This window comes from Phoca vitulina, unplaced genomic scaffold (assembly GCF_004348235.1).
Source record: "Phoca vitulina isolate PV1807 unplaced genomic scaffold, GSC_HSeal_1.0 scaffold86, whole genome shotgun sequence".
Taxonomy (NCBI): domain Eukaryota; kingdom Metazoa; phylum Chordata; class Mammalia; order Carnivora; family Phocidae; genus Phoca; species Phoca vitulina.
Window position 1 is genome coordinate 3,914,523 of NW_022589789.1, and position 17,933 is coordinate 3,932,455.

Below are 17,933 nucleotides of genomic sequence, written 5' to 3' on the forward strand. Positions count from 1 at the left end.
TTCCTGGGTGCCCCACCTGAAGCCACGATCAGATCACCCTGCCCTAATTCTCTGCATAGCACGGGTCGGTGTCCTGGGCTTCTCCTATGTGATTACTATTTGTTTCATGTTTTCCCCTCCGAGACTGTAAGTTCCAAGGCAGGGATCTTGTCTATAATTCACTGTGCTATCCCTAATACTAGAATAGGCTCTGGCATAGAGTCAGGGTTCAATAAATTTTGTGAGTGGTGAATAAAAGAATAAATGAATTCTGGTGGAGATGCGATTTAAAGGCTTTAATTATTTCCTCTTTAATACAGGTTGCAAACCCAGATGCCTGCAGTGCGGGAGGCTCAGTAAGAGAATGCATGGCTGGTCGGCAAGGCACAGACCCTGACAATTCATTCTGCCATGAGGAATTTGGGCTCCATGTGTGGGCAGTTTTTCTGATTTTTTATTTAAAGACACACCCAAAATCCAGGTTTTCATATGAGGGCACCAGTTTGTAAATATTGCCTCAAATTGCTTTAAATACTGTTTGAGCCAACAGAATATGTCTGCCAGTCAAATTCAGCCCAAGATTCTTATTTTGCTGCCTCCTCTTTAGTCTTCCTTAGTTCCCAGGGCAGCAGGAGGTGGATAACAGAAGTACTTGAACTGCTAGCTTATCAGAGCTTGAAAAGGGAGGAAGAGAAGTGTAGTTTTAGAAACACACACACACATAGAAACACACAGCCTAGTAAGAATATCCCGTCAGCCCCATCCAGAAAGAAAGAAAGAAAGAAAGAAAAAGAAAGAAAGAAAGAAAGAAAGAAAGAAAGAAAGAAAGAAAGAAAGAAAGAAAGAATTGAGAACAGAACCATGACATCTTGGAGCAGGCTGGGCCTACTGTCAGACCCCAGCATCCAGAAAACACAGCCATCTTTTTGTGAGGTGTTTGTTGCTAAATGAAGCAGGGACCAAGGACAATTGTGGATACTAGAACTCTACTTAAGTCTTCAACCTGCAAATCCAGTGACCCTCCCCCTTATCCACAAGGGATAACGTTCCAAGAAACTGCATATAGTACTGAAACCTATATGTACTGTGTGGTGTTGTACATGCATACCTATGATAACGTTTATTTTATAAATTAGGCACAGTAAGAGATTAGCAACAACAATAATAAAGTAATTAAAACAATATTACACTAAGTGAACTAAGTCAGAAAGAGAAAGACAAATACCCTAAGATTTCACTTATTCAGAATGTAAAAAAAAAAAAAAAAAAAGAACAAACAATAAAAGCAGAAGCAGACCCATAAATACAGAGAACAAACTGATGGTTGCCCCGGGGGAGGGGAGTGGGTGAGTGGCAAAAGGGGTGAAGAGGAGAGGGAGGTACAGGCTTCCAGCTATGGAACGAATGAGTCACGGGGATGAACGAACAACACAGCATAAGGAATACAGTCAATGATATTGCAATAGTGTTGTGTGGGGACAGATGGCAATTCCACCTGTCGTGAGCACAGCGTAATGTATAGACTTCTCTGGAATCACTACATTGGACACCCGCAACGAATGTAACATTGTGTGTCAACTATGCTTCAACTTAAAAAAACTGTAATAACAAGTATGAGAAGGTGGTCTCTCTTTCTCAACATATCTTACTGTACTGTACTCACCCTTCTTGTAATGATGTGAGGTGATAAAATGCCTCCGTAACGTGGTGAAGTGAGGTGAGAGGCACGGATACTGTGACATAACCTTAAGCTACTATTGACCTCCTGATGATTCTGTTTCCACGTCACCAGTGGTCATGAGTAACTGAAACCGTGAATCAGGGGGAACTACTGTATTAAATAAGAAACTCTGCTTAGAACGTGTTGCGATACACTATCTTCATTATGAATGTGCACGTGCTGGCTTACCGTCTATGGATGTACTTTATTCAAACACGTGCTCTTCACTCCCTCGGATTTCTGCTAACAAAGTGTTACTGACCCACCCCTCTTGGTGTCTGGCGCACTCTCAGATTTTCAGGCTCGGTATGTGGTTGCTACTGTCAGGTGTAGACTTAAGGGGATGGAAATTTAGATTAGATGAAATCTCACACCTCAGTACGGAATGGGGGAAAGCCCCAGGTTGGAGCCTCAACTCTTCCGGTAACTATCAGGTGACCAGGGACAGGTCAGTGACCCTTCCGGGGCCTCAGTTTCCAGAGCTGTAGAATACCGAAGCTGGTGATGAAATGGCTTGCAGATCCCGCCCTGATGTGACAGTCTCTGTTTATATGACTGCCTCGGAAGGGATGCCTCCTGTTGCTTCAGGTGTCACTTACGGGCTTCTGTGATGCCCACCAACATCTGCCAGAGTGGAAGCAATGGAGAGTGAGTGCAAAAATCCAAGGCAGGAGATCGTAGTCAGCTTCCTACACATTCTCACTTGACCAGATCTGGAGAGCAATTTCTATAGGAAACCCCTGTCAGGTACGCCCACCTCTTTGTACCATGGCCTCAGAGCCACGGCTGTCTCCTGGAAGGAAAAGAAAATTGTTCTGAACAATTCTGGGAAGGGTGTTGAGGAGGATTATTTGTGATCACAGACAAACTCAGAAATATATTTGCTTCTTAATCCTTTGGATAAATGATTCATAGAATGCGTGCATTTTAAGGAATTGAATGCTTTTTGTTGCTTTCCCGGAACTCTCCATTTCTGAACGGTCTCTAGAGGCTAGTAATAAATATACGCAGCCATAGAGTGAAGTGATCATGAGAATGCCCTGATGCGTCTGTTGCATTTGCTTTAGAAAAATTCATTAATAAATAAACATATTCCATAAATATACCAGATAAAACAAAGGTAATGAGATTCGCTTTTAACAAGTCAATATGAAGAATAACAAATGATGACTTTTTAGGGGATTTTCTTGTAAGTTTCCTGAAAGCCTCATAAATCTCTTTCTTCACCTACTTTTACCCATGACTATTTTCTCCTGATTAAAAATTTACTCTCTTAACAATTAAAAATCCACAGTCAATTACACAGAGTTAGAGGGATGACAAGAATGTGGGAAACAGCAAAGAATCATGGGAGTGAGTTTTCTGGTTCTTCAAACTCTCTTAATGTCCCAAATGATCCAAGGCTGTGATCCTATGTCTTTCCTCGGGACAGTTGGTGGAGAAGAGGGATGGGCCGCAGGGATGAAGGGTGATTTGGGCAAAGTTAGAAATGCTGCAATGACTATCCCACCAGCACTGTCTTCTGTGGTCTATAATTCCCCCAGGGTCTGGCACATTGTTAGGACTCAAAGGAATGAATTACTTAAGTCTTAACTGGCCAAGGTACAGGGTCACACTTGTTTTGTCCAACAAAGTGTATGTAAAGGACTAGGATGGACAGGGGATCCCACTAGGCTTCCACAGCTTAATGAACATACCCCCTAAGCTTATAGCAGCCATGGAAAAAAGAACAGATTTAGCATCTTTCAGACCTGGTTGACTCTAACTCCATATTTACAAACCTGCTATGTGACCTTGCACGAGATATTTAATATCTCTGAGTCTATATTTTATTCCCATCCAGTAGGTGGCTATAATAATGGCTAAATCACGTGATAGTTGAGGAGTATAATAAAACATCATATGTAAATTATTTCACCCAGCACTGAACGTAGTAGATGCTCAATACATGTTTAGGTTTTCCTCTCAACTCATCCCTGCACACTAACCCCTTGGCTTTTATTTTAATTCTGATTCCTCAAGTAAACCAAGTAGAAAAAAAATGTTTAACAACCTACATGGGATTTCTTTTTCTCCTATTAATTTCATTGCATAGTGATTTACCAATTAAAGTTTGTATTATTATTTGGTTTGGGAAATTCATGGTTAGAATCTAGAAGAAGGAACTATTCTAAGATACAAAGAGTTTCTACCTATACTATGAAAGAGTTTGGAGATGTGAATTCACCTTTTTTTAAGATTTATTTATTTGAGAGAGAGAGAGAGAGAGCTGGGGAAGAGGCAGAGAGGGAGAGAGAGAATCTTATGCAGACTCCTTGCTAAGTGCAGACCCCAGTGCAGGGCTCAATCTCACAATCCTGAGATCATGACCTGAGCCAAAATCAAGAGTCTAACACTTATCCAACTGAGCCACCCAGGTGTCCTATGCACTCACCTTTTTAAAGACTGACCTTTGTTTTGGGAAAATCTTTAAGTGGCCCTTTAACTGCGTGGATCTGAAAGAAAGTACTCTATTATTGTTCCTGGTGCTTCGAAGTAACCATTGACCTGAACGCAGTGTTCCACTTTGAGAGACGATTTGTTTGAAGTATTGAATCATAGGTAGATTTAGCTAAGCTACAGCCATTTAAGAATTTCTTGCCTCTTTTGAGGGGTTTGAGGGAAGGGTACTGGGAATGTTTCTTAGCTCTGTGTAACTTTAGAAGGCATTGTGCACGTTGCTGCTTGTACTCTGGAGATTGTGAAAAATCTAGAGCAGAGAACTAGCAGAAGATAGAAAGGAAATACGCTTCCCAACAAAACATTTTTCTTATCAGAACAGAATCCATGGAAAGTACCCAAACTGAGCCTGACACAGTCCAACTTGGACCCGAGTAACGACTCTCATAAATGATATTATTAATGAATAAATAGCCCAGAATATACTCATATCAAATCTTTACTCATCCTGAGCATAGGCATGGGATCTCTCCAAGGGAAGTGGATATTTCTCTTGTTAATTACAAAATGAAAAAGAAGTGAATTCTGAGACAGGAACCAAGAACTTGGCAGTGGTACTTAGACTGAGCCACCAGCAAAATGCTTCTTCTCTCCCTGTGCTTAATAGCCTGGCATCAACTGTCCTACCAGTAATACATGGAGGGTCTCTTCTGGGGCCACGACAGAGCTCACACAGGTGTAGGTCATGAAGAATCACTGTGCCCAGAGCAAGAGCCTGGAACAATTGAGGCGGTGGTACAGTGGTTCTGAGGGAAGGCCATGCCTGAGAACAGGAGGATTTCTTTGAGAGCACACACCAGACAGCACCAGGGGACAACAGTCTTGGTCTTGGGAGGGCCAGAGGTTCTTCATGCGTAAGTGGAGGCCCAGGCAACTTCCCTTGGTAATAAAGGAAATCTAACCACATCATATATTCATAGACTGCTTAGGCTTGGATATTTTGTTTACTCATGAATCACTTCCCTAACCATGCTCATCTCAATTGACTTGGTTAAAATAGTTTCTAAACCAATTCTAAAGACAAAACCTGAACAAAGTGCAAACCTTCTGTACCTAATCACCCAAACCTGGCATCCCATGGCAGCCCACCCAGTGAGCAAACCTGCAGTTTCTGTGCTTGCTCTTAAAAGATTTTTTCCCCTGCTTTCTGCCTTTTAACACAAAGAATAAGGAGGGAGAAAAAAATATGTGGAGTCCAGTCCAGTCACGATTTTTATTCACCAGATACAAATTATTTCTCCATTATAACTTCAGTTCTGAATTATGCTTTAGTAGCAAAACTGGCCCTGTGTTTTATTCATAAAGGAAGCCCGTGAGATCCCCCTACCCGAGCTCAGTTGGAAAGAAGGACATTTCTGTGAGGCTGTTCATCCTTTGCCTAATCACATTTGCAGACACCACCCCAGAAAAATAAAGCAGAAGAGAAAATCACTTGGAGGCATATCTAATGCACAAGATAAACATAAGCTACTGGAAAGATGTGTAGGAACAGAAACAAGGACAGAAAAAAAAGAAAGAAAGAAAGCACAGACCATTTGGAACAGAGGGAAGGAATCACACACCGCTCAGCAGGGGAAATCACTGCATTTCATTGAGGCAGGTGCACTGAGCATGTTTACATATTAAATCATTACTAAGATTTCAAGAGCCTATGTAAGGGAATGCCATAGATTGATTCACATGCTATATATAATTCCTTAACAATGTTGGATGTTTTGCAGTCAGAAAAATAGTTCATGGGAATAGTTCACTGAAAAAAAAAATTAAACATATTTATTTAGTTCTCTCTGCTGAATGAAGTGGCACAACTACCATTTATATTTTTTTTCCAACACCATAAAAATGTCTCCATTTGTTCTGCATAACACTATATAAAACAGGGCACAAAGACGATTCTTGCTTGCTTACCCCAGCACAAGAGTGGAGGAAATGGGATGGAAATCTGGCCTCCCACTAACCATGTTCTGAGGTGCTATGCAAGATGCTGAGAGAGGAGACCCTGGTAATGAATCTGAGAGCCTTCAGACTCACCCTTAGCAGGGGGCCTCGAGACTGGGAAAGAGAGACTCAGATTGCCCTTAAATCCTGTTTCTGGTAAGCTTGGCCTGGGCTTCGTCCCAAGGCTTTCTTGGGAATGGAAGTGAGGAGAAGGTAGAACCCCCTGCCCACCACTCCGGAAACCAGAAGCTGACCAATGGCTCTGGCTCTCATTCCCTTCAGAGCCCCAGCAGGAATTCCTGTCTTTAACAGGGGTTCCCCTGGGACAGGAGCCTCTGAAATTTCACAAAGCCCTTCATTTCCTACCACAACTCTGCAAAGCTGGTTGGAGCTCTGCACCTCGAAGGCCACAGCTGCATTTTCCCATCGCTTCTGGAGAGCGTTCAAGAACCCCTGTAATGGCAAGTCATCCCCAGTTCTCAACGACCACCTTCACTTGTGGACTCAGAAAAGTGACAAGTCCCTCTTCTGGGACTCTTTTCTCACTCACAGAATGGGAGGACTATTCTAGGATCTCTGAGGTTCCTCCCAACTGTGAAACCCTACACCTCTGAGTTTTAATGTAAAATAAATCATGTCCGGGACTGCTAAGACCATGAAAGAAGTGATGAATATAAATATGGCTTTATTACTTACTATCTGAGTGCCGGGCATTTCCATGGATGCATAGTCCATAATACAACAGAAAACAGAAGCCAGAGGGATTAGGTCTCCCTTAGGCATCCTGCCAGGCGTCCACATGCAGGAACCTCTAGTCAATTGTATTTGAGTTCCATCACAGTTTGATTAAAGCTCTAGGTATGGGGCACCTGGGTGGCTCAGTTAGTTAAGAATCTGCTTCAGCTCAGGTCATGATCTCAGGGTCGTGGGATCGAGCCCCGCATTGAGATCCCTGCTCAGCAGGAAGTCTGTTTCTCCCTCTCCCTCACCCCTCACTTATGCTCTCTCTCTCTCAAATAATAAGTAAATAAATAAATAAATAATCTAAAAGAATAAAATAAAGTTCTAAGTATGTCTGCACATTATCTGCATACACACACACAGTTATGCATTTTGCATTAGGTACTTGGCCATATTTTCCCCTACACACTCTCATGCAGTAAATTAATACACTAGGACATCACCAATGACTGCCTTAGAGGACAGGCTGTCTTTGGCGGATTTCAGTGACTAAACATTCCTGGAAGGGGCCCGAGGTATGCCTGCTAGTTCTGATCTCCACACCTTAACAAATGCCACTAAAACAAATCCACATGCATGCCCATTTTCCAGATGAAGAGAGACAATGAAAGAAACAATACACCAATAACATAATTCAGACAGCTGTTTGGAAATGGCTGGATGTTTGATTTTATTCAGACAAGCATTGTTGGCTGGTTTTTTCACGTATTTTGGCAAATGTGTTCAACCTCTTTCAAGACAAAGCCCCGTGGAAATGACTGTGCACCACTTCCAGGCCAAACCTTTGAAGAAGTAGTTCTTGCTTTGTGTTCTGTAATAGTCAATTTTTTCCCCTTCTGGTTAATTTTAAGATATAATTTGTGTTACCATTATGAATAATGTCTTATTTTCTCCTACGCGATGTAGTTGATTAGCACAGGTATGGTGCAACACTGTCCATCTTCTATCCAGAGCCTTGCTGAATTCTTATCCAGTTCAAAGTTTGCCCAGTGATCACCAAAGCAGAAAGCGAGTAGCCAAAAGCCCAAATACTAGAGGTAGGCTTCCTGGGTTTTAATCCCAGACTGACCATTTTAACTTTGGAAAAATTTTTGTCAGTATGCCTTCAAATAGTTCGCTTCCTCTATTTGCCTTTTCACTATTTCTTGGGTCTCTTTTCACATGGGTGCTGATATTTCTGCTTCTACTTCCCTATAGCTTCGCTTCTCTCTCAATCTATCTTTTTATCCCGTCCGGATGTTTTTCAAATTTTTTTGATCCAATCTTTCATCTTACTTATTCAGCTGTATCAACTCTGTTATTCAACCATTCACTAAATCCCTTATTTCAACAATTATATGTTCAAAGTTAAGATTTCAAATTGCTGCTTCTTTATAATTGCTTGTTCCTGGGGCATTTTTCAGGAGTCTCCCATCTCTCGCTGGTGATGTGAACTGTACTTATTTTACATTCTTCATCGATTTTATCTGTTTTTGAGGTGGCTGACATCTTTATTGCTTTGGAGGTGGGGGGCAGGTGCTCAGGAGCTGTTGGGGGGGCGGGCTGCTTCCTCTTCACCATCACAGGCTTCTGGCTGCGCAGGATGGCGCTCGCTCTGTGGGTGGTGGCCAAGGGCAGATCTGGGTGATACCTGTTCTTGCGGATCATGGGCCCACTGCTGCTGGGTGTGGCCCAGGCATTCCTGTTGATGGTGGTTCGCACCAGGAGGTGGTGGGTTTTCGTTGGCCAGATCTCCACTTCATGACCAACACTACATCTGTGCCATAGCCCTGGCTCCCTGCTCACAGTCCTTTTTTTTTTTTTAATTCAAATTAGTTAACATATAGTGTAGTATTGGCTTCAGGAGTAAAATTTAGTGATTCATCACTTACATATAATACCCAGTGCTCATCCCAACAAGTGCCCTCCTTAACGCCCATCACCCAGTTACCCCATCCCCTCCACCTACCTCCCCTCCAGCAACCCTCAGTTTGTTCTCTGCAGTTAAGAGTCTTTTATGGTTTGCCTCCCTCTCTGTTTTTATCTTACTTTATTTTTCCTTCCCTTCCCCTATGTTCATCAGTTCTATTTCTTAAATTCCACAGAGGAGTGAAATCATGAGACTTGTCTTTCTCTGACTGACTTAGTTCTCTTAGCATCATACCCTCTAGTTCCATCCACATTGTTGCAAATTCCACGCCCACAGACTTGCAGTGAATGGACCAGTTGTAGCGAAGGAGTTGCAATCTGTTGGATGATTGGGGTAGGTGCTATGTGCCTGCTTGTTCCCCTTGATCAGGAAGCCCAAGCAGTTTCGCACAAGACCATCCATTGCAGGTGGGTGGACATGGTGGAAGCTCCTCTCACTATGGTGGCTGAGAGGGAAAGAGGATTTTTAATTCTGCTTCCTCTGGGAGAGATCTGCCCATTTTGTTGCCTTTGTTTGTTTGTTTTCATTTTTCTTGCACTCCTCAAATCCCTGGCAATTTCCCTTATGGCTTTATCTTTTACCCTCTTAGGACTAACAATTGCTTTAGCTAGTAGTGTCTACCCAGAGAAGAAAACCCAGGATCTAGTTCCTGTCCCACAGAGAATGGGCTCAGGTCTAAAGGTCTAAAGAGCCTTTAGAGTTGTAATTTCAGCTCAGACAGCCCCTCTTCTCCTCAGGCATCCTACCATTCCTTTGGAGAAATCTCACGGTTACTCAACCAAGGGTTTGCTCTGTGCGACCCTGATTTGTAGTGTGTCATCTTCTGTTTCTGTGATAATGACCTTGCCCTTGGGGTAAGTGGGGAAATTCCCAAGCCTGCCAATCTCCTGTACCCATCTACTGACTTCCCCTCCCAGCTGAGCTCCTGACCTACCCTGGTGTAACTGACTTTGCAGCTTCAGACTGGCTGTCTTGCCACATGGTAGCACTGGGGTTGACTGTGATCCCTCCAGAGAAGGAAAGGAGGTACAACTAGGAAGTTGTTCCCAGCCCCTCCCCCGTTCATAGCTATGCCCTCTCCCACCCTGGGCCACCTTTCATGCACCTGCCATTCTTCCTACACAGGACTCAAACATCATTTCTCTCTACAAGTTTCTTGATGGTTTGATCACTTGCCCATAGCATAATTTGTGCTGAGATTCCTTGGATACATCTCAAGGCTCTAGCTTCATTAATGTGAACAATGCAAAGATGGTCTTGAATAGTTGTTGCCCCTTCTGGAAGGTTTCCTTACCTCCAGTCACTGGCCCCACTCACCTACCTTTCCATGCTAGATACCACCAGCTTAGCCATTCTGATACATCACCTCCAGCTGGGCATCTGCCCTTCAAAAACGGCTGCCTCTCAAAAATGGCACTTTGTTGTCTATGTCATGAACAGCAGATTTTTTTGGCTATCATTTCAGGCCCTTCACCATTGGGTCTCATCCCAAAATCCCAGGCTCTTATTTCTCTAGTCCCCCAGAACAAACTCATATAATTTTCCTTCCACTGTGGATTTCCTCCTCAGGACTATCCTTTTTTCTACCTCTTACCCACATGCCACCCAACCTGGTTCAATAAATGGTTGCCTGATTCTCCCCCACTGGGATTGCTCTTTCTGACCCTTGAGCTCCTAAAGCAAGAATTCAAACACCATTAATTTGGGACATATCATTGGCTGCTCTCTAATATTTTGAAATGTCCTCAATTAGATTATGCATTCCTAGAAGGTAGGAGTTTTTGTCTTCTCATGTATATCTCCCCCAGTCTTGAACATGATGTTATGCACATACGAGGGAATCAACAGTTATTTATCATTTATTGATTGATGGAGGCCTTCAACAAATTCCACAAGTCACCATAATTTGGAAGCCCATAGGCCAGATAGAGGTCAGATCATTTATTTTCTCTCTGCTCTCTCAGCATTATGCCCACCACCAAGATGCTTGAAGCACTCTATAATTCTATCCTTGACATCAGAACAGCTTCACTTCTATCCAGATCTATGGATAAGTAATGCCTTCTCTCTGGCATCTCATAATGAGAGCCCCAAATAATAATAATTCATTTGTTGTGTCTTGTGCTAAAGAAAGCAGTGCCCTTCTGGAAGGTGGATGTGTTTTAAAGAAGGTAGACTGAGTGAAATGACCTTGTCTTATCCAAATTAGCAGCCAGGAAGCAAATAGGACTCATCCCAGATGAGACTAAGCTTGCAATTTTTGCTCAGTAGTAGATAAGCTCTTGAACAAATCTAATTACTTGATATCTAATCTGCCAGCTTCAATAGGTCACCCTTCATTACTTGGGAGCATCTTAAATTTACAAGACAATTGGAAATGCTGAAGTCCTGAACATCATGATTACTCACAAAATACTTTATTATAGGAAGTTTACTCCTGAGCAACTTGAACTTTTCTATTTACAATCCTGATCCCTGCAGTTTCAAAGTCGAAATAGAACATCTGCAACTTTATGGGCCTCAAATGCCAATACTTTGAACCATGGATTTGACTGCAAAACCATATATGTGAGAGTTTAAAATATGATTACTTGAAAAATCGTAAACACACAATTGCATTAACCATTTCCATCTTGGACCTCTGTTATGTTCAGCCTTCTCAAATACAAAGGAGGAAAAGTTGGGAAATTTTCATCAGTGTTATGTAATGGGAAAGAAGGAAACATTCAGAGCTAAAGGGCCTAGATTAAAATCTTGGTCTGATAATTTTCTAGCTGTATAACTTGGGACATATACTTAAACGCTCAAAGATCTATTTTCCTCTTCTGTAAAATGTGAATAATAATGCCTATCTCACAGGATAGCTGGGAGAGATAAATTAAATAATAGATGTGGAAATGATTAAATAGAGCACTTTGTAAACTAGAAATTATTGTCCATATGTTGGTCACCATCACCACCTTTCTTCATTTAAAAAGTCATAAGGTCAATGCATGCGGGACCCTAAATTAGGTGCCCTAATAGATCAGCAAAGAGTCCCATTAAAAAACATGTATTTTAATTAACACACTTTATAATTCATCAGAGCACTGTCTCTAATACTCAAGGACACTGGTTTTCCATTTACTAACATAGTTCAAACATTCAAAGCGCTTAGCTCCCAGGGATATTGTCTGGAAATCTTGACATGGTCATCTAAGAATAATTAAATAAATGATCAGCAACAAGAGGCCTCCTCATGTTGCCAAGTAGCAGGCTTTTGATGTGTCAATTTACTCTAGGCTTTCCTTGTCAGGTTCACTGATACTTAAAGAAAGACCTCTTACTCTACACAGAAACCACTTCAAAATTATCTCAGAAAGGTGAGAATGGTATATATTTTTTCAAGTGGAGGAGGAAATAAATTTTGCATCTTCATTAATCATGCATAGCAAGGCTAGGCAATCCAAGGTTTTCTAGGGAACCTGCTTTGTAAAAATTTCCTTAAGAAAGCAATTCCTATGAAAGAATAAAAAAATTATATCTCAAAGAAGGGAATAAAAGAACAAAAGTTATGTATTCAGTGGTTAGAGTAGCTTTATACACAGAAACTTAGGAACAGTTCTATTTCCTTTGCATATTTTGATGATTTGGACTTCTCTAATAAGCCACTATGAGGTCTTTCTAAATTACTATTTGATAAAAAGAATTAAAAAAAAAAAAACAGTTTCCACTCTCTCATTTGATGTCAAAAGAGAAAGAAAGCAAATCAAAGACATAAGGTAAAATTATAGACCACGGTTAAGTATCTCCAATGGTCTAATGGGTTGGTCCGAGGTATAGTTTATTGAATTCTACTGGATGTTATTGAGCTGTTCAAACCAGAACTGTGTGTTAAACTATGTTTCATTATATGTCCACCATCACAATTCAAATAATAATAATTCACAGTAAGAGTTACAATTTATCATTTATAATGAGACAGACGCTATGTTAACATACTTTCTAGTATGGAAAATTAAGCGATATGCCTAAGATCACACATCCAATAAGTGGAAGATTCCAAGTCATGTTGGTAACAATGCAAACAGCCTGCCAACATGCTACTATGCATGAAGAAAGTGCTGATCAGATATTAATTGATTATGGTTTTGACGGAATACAATGGAAGTATACTTATTTATAAGAAGTCACCCGTCACAGGGGGGCATTTCTATAGACGTGAGTTAAAAACCTGTCAAAATTAAGGGTTTAGTGCGTGTAGAATATTTGATCAAATAGTTTCAGATAATCAAACTAAATCTAGAATAGAAAAATTGCACCTAGATCTATCTCTGATAAGTAATCTCTTTTCTGACATCATTTTACTTTTGAACAGATAGACTGCATAGGGGACCTGTATATGAGACAAGGCACTAAAGAAAATCTCTCCAGCATTTAATACCCAATGATTAAAAGGTGAAAGAGCCCTAACCTTGAATTCCCTCACAGTTTCAGTTATGCCCTGAACACTACATTTATGCTGTAATTTTGTTTCATTTTGGTTTAAAGAAAGAAGCTCTATGGGCAATGTCTATTGAGCTACGGTGGTCAAATATTTATTAAAAAGAGCATATTGATTTGCAGATTATAACTGACCACATATGAACCCTTCTTTCCAGTGACATTCTTATTTAAGATATTGATTAAAGGCTTTTCATACAGAAAGCATTTTTCTTGTCAGTTCAGTTATGCTGGCTTTTGTAATAAGCTAATTTGATTTCCTTTTTTAACCTTTGTTTGATTAGGGGAACAGACATTTGCATTAAAATTCAAGAGAGATGAAGTCTATCATCGATCTTGACTTCCTCATGGACCTCTTGTACTCAGCGAAAGATGATTTAGAGAATGTCAAGAGTCTTGGAACAACCATAATGAGGGAGGAAAAAAAAATCACTTCAGACTTACAAACCAGCAAGGGCTTATTTGACAGAAAGGGCAATTGCATTTGGTGGATATGTTTTAGAGAATTCAAATTCAGGAAGTTTAATTTTGTTCTTAAGCCAAGTCATTAAGAGATCTATGAGATGAACTGCCATTAATAAAGTACAAGCTAGTTAAACCAAAACATTTCAAAACATCTGAAGAGGTTAAACAAAACACATACATTGTTACTTGCCACAAAGGAAGACTAAAAGTAAATTCTAATATTTCTTTCTAAACATGTTCCTGGTAAAAACACTAACCTCAAAACAAGTTTGTGATTTAATCCTCTATTGTTGTCTGAGAATTGTGGGAATAAAACCCGTATCAGCCCTAGTCCCCTACTAGTGTACCTCAGGATTAATCAATTCTCTTGTACAATAAGACTCAAAGCTATTTGCAAATTATTTTATTTACCCTGGCCTCTGGATCCTTTTCATAGACAGGAATCAATGTATTTGGGAACCTCAGTAGGTCCGATCCATTGCTTATTCCTGTAATTACCCCCAAAGATCTTTATTTGGATCTTTTCTGGAAGGGAAGCCTCCTCCCATTTTCTGAGTTATTCACTGACTTGGGATTTTTAACACAAGAGCAACTGAGCACTGACAATGAACCTAGTGATGTAGTAAATGTTCAGTGGGTATACTGAAAGTATATCAGGTGGGCCCACTCATTCTTTTTGGTATAGCTATTCAGAACATTTTCAGCTAATACGATGCAATAGTGAGCAAAACCAAAAGACAAGGGAAAAAAAAAAAAACTTGGTTAAAATCTCCCAAAAAATTGGTTGCAAAATTTCTGGTTTCCAGTATAATTGGACTATCTCTCCCAACTCAACTGAATAAATTTTCATAATTCTAGGTTGCTTGGAAGAATTTCTGAAGTCAGCAGGCCATTGTTAATTTCTTTCTCAGGAAGAGTCACTGAGTATATTTACAGAAAGTGACTTTCCATTACCCATTTTTCTTACAGAGATGGTTCATCTTTAGTCCCAAATTTCTAGATTTCACAGCTTACAGTGTGGTTTGGCTATATTTTTATATTAATTTTTTAATCAGTGTGAATAAATGTTTTTTTCTTTATGTTAACATAAGCAAAGATTCTAAGAAACTAACTTTTTAAAAACTTAATTCAATTTGGAAGTAGAAGTTACTCAATATTTGGTATTAGAGGTAAATCTGGTGTTTCTTTTCTTCCATGAGTAATGTTATAAAATTCTGTATATATATTTTAGGGACTGCAGATGAACTGAGGTTGTTTATATGTAAAATATTCTTAAATTAAGAAAATAATACAACTAGAATACTTTCAAAATCCGTGAAGTTGGGCTCTTCTACAGTAAAGATGACACTATTTTATTTGATGTCTATCAAGTAATAGAGATGAAAAATGTTCCATTTATGATAACAAGTTTCCAAACTGTTAGTAGTATGAAAGTAGGAAAATCCATAAAACATGGCAAAAGACTTTAAGAGAGGTATTTTCATATGTCCCATATGGGCAAATCATTAACTGTTACTTTCATGTTGTGAATCCAAAAGTATCTATATTATATTTTATATTGTGTTAAAATCAATATAACGTAATATAAAATTCATCCAGAGGATAATATATTTATGTATTCCTAAGGCATTTTTAGTTGAAGCACTTACTTGGACTTTAATTTTTTAAATAATGCTGCTCAGTTTCCACCTGTATCGTTCCTCCAGGCTCATGGCAGAGTCAACAGTCCTAGCACCTGGGAAATCCATCAGACTCATCCGACTGGAGGTTTAGAAGGCAGACACATCATTTTTTTAATATTCAGTTGCCTTTCAAATTCACTGAACAGAATTCCTTATCTCATAACAAAGATTTTACTAGAGTATTTATGTGTAATTTATCAGAATAGCTGCCAAGATGTTCAATTTTTTTTTTAAAGGCAGGAGCTTTATGGAAGACAAGATTGAGATTTAAAAAGCCTGATTTTTCATGTTCTTCATTTTCCCTGTGGTCTCTGAAGTTTAGTTCATTGGTAACCGCCATGTTACTGTTCCTGTCTCAACTGGCTCCTCATTACTCAAAGCCAATAATAATTGCTAAATATGACTAATATCACATGGAAGGTCACAAAGTTCACTGCTAGCTCTCATTCCAGCTCAAAATGTTTTCAAGGTTAATAGATTGATTTTGAGCTGAGATATGATGCATTAATAAAATGGAAGAAAATGAAAAATTTGGCATCACCAATATGCGGATAGTTTTAAATGATTCATTTGTTACATTTGGACTGTAGCCATGAAATTCATTTGATATATATCACATAGTTATATTCTAACCTAGACACTAGAAAATAAATTAATGATACATTTTAACATTAGATAATTTTACACACACACACACACACACACACACAGTCCAGGATGAGAATTAGGGCACTATAACTTACTAACTATTCCAGCTGAGGAATATCATGTATGTAAAGGAGAACAAGATTGAGACTTCACTAAAATACAGTTCAGTTAAAACTATAATTCTAAGAGGCTGGTAGCTGATTGCTTCCCTTGGTCTCCTTGCTTGGAGCAAGGACAAATGAAATTCCTGATTTCATCTCAGTTCTGTGCTTCTTATACTCTGCGGGGCCCTGGTTTCAGTTTACAGAAATCTCTTATTTTGCCTGCACCCTTGATTGGATCTGATAAGAACTCTGGGAAGCCAGAGAGTTCCTTACCACTAGCCTTTTTGATCCTGCCCAATGCCTGCTTCTGGGCCCATTCTTACAACCAATTCCTGACCTTGAATTTCAGTTGATGTTTCATGAGTCTGAGGATCCCTGGCCTCTGGTTCTGGCCGGACTTAATGGTCTGGCCCAGCTTTGCCACCAAATAGAAGGCAGCATTTCCTGAGAGTTTTCCAAGTCTCTTTAGGCTTTATGGTCCTTATTAAGAACAAGTCACCAAAGCCTGTACTTTCTTCCTTTCAAATGTTGTTCAATTCACCATTCCTCTTAATTCTGTAGGGTCTAGATTGCTAAATGCACCTTTATTTATATAGGTGCACTTAGTGCACCTTATATAGATTGCCTTTGTTTTCAGGCTCTTCCTAATTCCTAATTAGCCCAACCATGATGAATATTGCGGTGGGCTTCTCTGCCCCTCCCCCGACATCACCACTGACTTCCCCTTTCCTTACAGAACAGCCCACAAACCTTGGTGTGGCTTGGCTTGGCTCTCAAGGTTTCCTCGCTGTTGTGCCACATTCTTGTTCTCACTGTTCTTAGGGAACAGGTGGATCTGTGATCTGCTCGACTCAGTTCTCCCGATTGCTAACTGCAAGTTTAGGAAGGTCGCTTAATCTAGCCGAGCCTCCGTGTTTCACCTCCATACAATGATGAAAGTAAAATCTTCCTTACAAGTTTTTATGAGGATTAGTCACATATTGCATAAAATTTCTAGTGTGTTCCATGGTATGTGGCAAGGGCTCAAGGCCCTTGTAAGAAGGCTTTGTTCCTCGACTACAGCGGTTACCACTTTTTGCCTCCTCAATTCCCACTCTGTCTTTAAGGCCATGTCAGATCCCATTTCCTTCACAAAGACCGCTGTGATTTACGATCTCAAAATGCAGTAGTGCTTGATCACTTCCTATTCTTATCATTTCTTAGTTTTTCAGGAGTGAGGGTCTTGTCTTCCCCACTAGATCATAAGTTCCAGGAGGGCAAACTAAGAGTTTGCCCTCTGTCACTAATATTTTTGCTGCTTCTTGGCCTTGCCTGGTTCCCTGCATTCAGTGTCCCCTTGCCCCAAGTATTTCTGAGGACCTTCAGAATGTGTCTCCGGGTTCATTACTATTTCCCTTGTGTGGTGTCCAGCATTTGTTGAGTACAGTAATACTTGTCCAAGACAGCCTCATCGGTACGTTCCCGGGCTACCTCCCTGAAGCATTTCTACTGTCCTCATCGTCATCCACATCATGTCTGCTGAGCACACTGGCTACCCTCCCTGCAGGCTGTCATGTCCACTGATCATCAGCTCATCACACTTCGGCCCTGGAGTCCCGCTCCTTGTGCCCCCAGCGTCTTATGAGAATTTTTAGGAAAACAGTCCTTATTTAGGGAAACATATTTTCCCTGGGATATGAATTTATTGGAAAGCTGCCAGGAAAAAAGCAGGGTGAAAGATTCAGAAGCCCCTCATCCAACTTGTAATAAGGCTTTATTCCCCGGTG

General features: G+C 40.3%; 1 pseudogene; it reads right to left on the reverse strand.

The window, feature by feature from the left end:
- Positions 1 to 8,248: 8,248 nt before the first annotated feature.
- LOC116626388 lies at positions 8,249 to 9,205 on the reverse strand (annotated as a pseudogene).
- Between the last annotated feature and the right edge of the window lie 8,728 nt (positions 9,206 to 17,933).